We start from the raw sequence: 4322 nt of genomic DNA on the forward strand, positions 1-4322 counted from the left end.
TCAAAGTCTCCTGTACCAGTTTGCTCAGTGGAAAAATAATGTATGTGTTTGCCCTTTGGTTCCTTTCCAAACGGAAAGACTTCCAGATTGATTCTGGCATGCTGCATAGCCTGAAACACCCTCGTGTGGTGTAAACGAAGAATTGAATAGCTCGCTATTGTCAAACATATGGCTCGCAGATGCCAGGGCATGGCTCACAGCAAACAAAGGGAGATAGAGAAGCAGGCAATATATTGATAGAACTGACATTGAGTGGTGGGCAGAAAAGAGAGGCCAATAAATCAATATTACACAGGGTATATTTTGGATTATAGAAATCTAAGTATTTGCAATGGGCTTAGGAGGTGCAAAAACTGTCATAGTAACAGTGGTTTTCTGACTGGATATCAAATGGAAAATGAACACCACTGCTTGTGGTGCACTTGAAAGAAGTGGCATTTTCAATGCAGTGATGTCTGCAGAGCTTTGTGATTGAGTGTGTCTGATGGTTTGAGATGTTAAATGATTCCACTGCAGTCAGGGTAAAAATGGTAATGAACAGCTTGGAAGAGTCTGAGTATACTTAGATGAACCATTTAGCAATTAGCTTCTCTCTCTCCAAATGAATCCTGCAGTTTTCTTCTCATCAGCAGCAAAGTAACCTTTCAAATACATGGAAGACACAGAAGCTGCTCCAATAACTTACTAATTTCTTGCCTGCTGATAAATTGCATTGTAAGGATTTGGAATTTACAGGGCGCTGTAGACTTTGGGCTGAAAAGGATGATTTTTAAAACATTAACAGAAAGCTTTCTAACAGTGTAAATGTGGCCTGTTTAAGAATGGGATGTGTTATCAGGGTATTCAATGTGGTAAGGAGAAAGAGGCTAAGCTCCCTGTAGCACCTGATATTATCAGCTTATTTTCAGTTCCTTTAAAGCTCTTTTAAAAGTTCATTGTTCTGGATTTATATTCTGTATATGGCAGCCGACATACTAAAATTGAAATAAATCACATTTGTGTGTTTGGAATTAGCTAACAGTGAAAACCATATGCCTCTTGGTGCTTAAATAGCATCAGCCTGATCTGCATAGCCAATCTTTTTACTATGCATTTGAAACAGGAGGGATTTGAGCTGCTAGATTGTCTGGGCTGCCTGTGACATTGGTTTGTGCTCTGCACCCAGACAAAAGTGAATAGCTGAGTTCTCAGTAAATCCACATAAGACACAAATGTGACTATATAATCTGTGGGGGGAAATTGATAGTAAAATTTTAGGCTATCTTCACTGCTGAATGTAATTCATATGGGAATGCTCCAGCAACATGGAAAAATACAATAACCTACTAGTCTTGATACAGAATGAAAAATGTCAATAATGTGGTGTTTTCCTTGTCTGCTTAGGCATTCATTTTTGCAGCTTAACACGTTTGTTTTGCCACTTAAACACTTGCTTGAAGTGGAGCATTTGATTGGTCTCAAGTGACAAGACCCTACATAATTTGTGAGTTTAGTCCCTGGAAAATAAAATTGTATTATTAATGCCATTTGTTCCCTCTGGCTATCTCAATTAATGATCATGATTGCAAAGTTTGGTACTGATTACAGAAGAAAATCACGAAGTTTTGTGCAGATGGAAAGAGGTTTTGTGGAGGCAACAGGTAACTTAATAATCTTCTTTCTTAGAAAAGGAAGGGTTTTCTGGACCACAAGAAAGTTTTGCTAGTGGTTACTGCTGGCAAGTGTCTGTGCATCACAGCTGATGCTCACAGCTGAAGTCTCACCCCACAATACTGAATGGATGCATGTGTTCCTTCCCTTACCACTCTGGTTGCAAGCTGGTGGTGTCCCATGCAGTCTAAATGTCCTTTGCAGGTTGGAGATCTAGACACCATCTTAACCACAAGAGCCAGGGTGTGCTTATCCTGCACATCATAGCCGGGGGGTGCTGAAACTACCTGTGCACAAGGGAGAAAGTCACTGCGCTGTGACAGCACGGAAGTACCCGATGCTGTCACATTCTCCAGTACCATGAAAGAGTGTAGGCAAATGCTCAGAGGTTTTGGGGAATCTGTGAAGTGAGAAGGTTTGAGATTCTTCCTGCTTCAGCTGTAGACCCCTCTTTTCTAGCTGATCTGATGGCAGAGGACTGCTAAGATCTGCTGTCATGGCAGATGTGATTAGATTCCTTCTCCCATGTCAGAGCACGCCCTCCTGTTCCTCTTCAGACTCTGTTGCCTGTCAAACACACCCCATATTTATGGCCTTTGAGAGATGGGAAATTGTTAGAAATGCAGGATGGGGCCTGGCAAGGACACCCAGCAGTACTGTGACAGTAGTCAGCCTTAACAGTTTTGGTTCTAGACTTCAGTGTTTACAGTTTCCCTGCCCAAAGGCACAGAGATGTCCCTGGGAACATACCAACCTCTGTGAAGTCATTACCCCTGAACTGCAAGGCTTTCTCATCCTGGAAAGCTACGCTTGGCACAGCCGTGGTTGCCAGCTGCATGCAAGGTGTTCACAAGTGCTCTTTTCCTGGACAGCCACAAGCTGCAAAGGTGGGAGCAGGACAGAGTGAATAATGTGCAGCAGAACAGATATTTAAAGGAGATAAACTTGCAGGGGTAGGGACTGTTTGGAGCTCCTATGTAACGCAACATAATGTAACCACTCTCTTAGTTGAAAATAAAAATTTCTTTAGAAGAGAAAATGTTCATGGTGTCATACACACTGCTGTCTCCTACATCAGGGCAAGTGTGGTCTTAATGGGAAGGGGGAGCAGGGCTGCAGGACAATGAAATGCATGCCATGAGATGCTATCCTCCATGTTCTTCCTCGAGTGTGAGGGTCAGGAGTGCCTTGTGAAAATCTATAATAAAAATTACACTTGGTTTAAGCCTCTTCAGAATCAAAGATCTAAAAGCAAAATGTCTTTGTTGGCTTCCTTGAGAAGAAAAATGCTGACTCGTGGAAGGAAACAGAATTCTGGTTGTATTCTATGAAAATATATAGTTAATGCGTATTTACAAATATATAAAGTTTATGTATACTTTAAATATACAGTTCAATCAGCAGTTTCACTGTATATCAATTAAAGTATTCTGTGAATAATGTGCAAACTGTAATACACCAAATGAAAAATACCTGGCTAATTAAAAAATACTTCCTTACAGACAAAACAGAGGACTTCCAAAATACATATCTTTGGTGTTTTGTATTCAGCCTTTAGTAATTTGACAGTGAAAAATTATATTTCAGAATTACATTTGTGGGGTTTTTCTCTTTTTTTTACTAACGTGATGGAGTAGGTCTCAGTGTTGCATATCTGGTCATCTCTATATCCTATGGGAAGAGTAGGGAAATAGTATGATTGTACATATTTTTAAGGAGTGGTTAAGAAAACTTGCTCACAAAGCATTATCCTTCAAAGTCACATAAGAATGCAAGGGAGGAAAAGTGTATTTCAGAAGATCAATTTTGTGTATCACAGCAAATCCAGAAATTATTTTGGAGAAAATTCTTTCCCCAATAACTAAATGCAGTGAAAGGTCAAGTGTGAGAATGTCAGGGGAAAGGAATTGTGGAAGAGCAGGTGGTGGAGGATTGCGCTTCTTGCTCCTTAACCCTTCTGTTGCCATGGTGGCTCTTGCCAGACAGTGTGTAAATCTCTCCAGATAAGACACTTAACTGACCAGCCAGCATAACAAAACCAAGCTACTGGCCCTTTGTGTGGGGGGTAGCTTCTCAGGTGCTATGGTAGAGGGAATGGATGAATTTTGGGGGACTGGTGTTTCTCTGACCTGGAACTGCTGAGGGAACTGGGCCTGTTTGGTCTGGAGCAGCCTGAGAGGGGACCTCGTCCATGTCTATCAGTATCTAAGGGAGGGAGTCAACAGAATGGAGTCAGGGTCTGCTCGGTGGTGCCCAGCAAGAGGACCAGAGGCCACGGGCAGAAACTGAGTCCCAGGAAGTTCCAGCTGAACAGGAGAAAGAACATTCTTCCTGTGCAGTAACCGCGCACTAGAGTAGATTGCACGCACAGGGTGGCATACCGGAGGCATACCAGACCCGTCAGGACGCCATTCTGTGCTGTGTGCCCCGAGCTGTCCTTGCGAGAGCTGGGCGATGGGCACAAGGCCCGGCACTCCTCCGCAGCAGACCCATCCCGCCGAGATTCCATGAACGCCGCAACCGCAGCCCGCCTACCCCACCGGGCGCGGGGCTGGGGGCGGGGCGCGGGGTGGCGGCCAATGGTGAGCCGCCGTGCCCCTTGACGTCACCCCGATTACATAACGGCGGCGGGTGCCGGCGTTGTGCCGGCTCGGCCGCGCCGCCCGCCAGCC

The sequence above is a fragment of the Ammospiza nelsoni genome, chromosome 2 (genome assembly GCF_027579445.1).
Source record: "Ammospiza nelsoni isolate bAmmNel1 chromosome 2, bAmmNel1.pri, whole genome shotgun sequence".
Lineage (NCBI taxonomy): Eukaryota > Metazoa > Chordata > Aves > Passeriformes > Passerellidae > Ammospiza > Ammospiza nelsoni.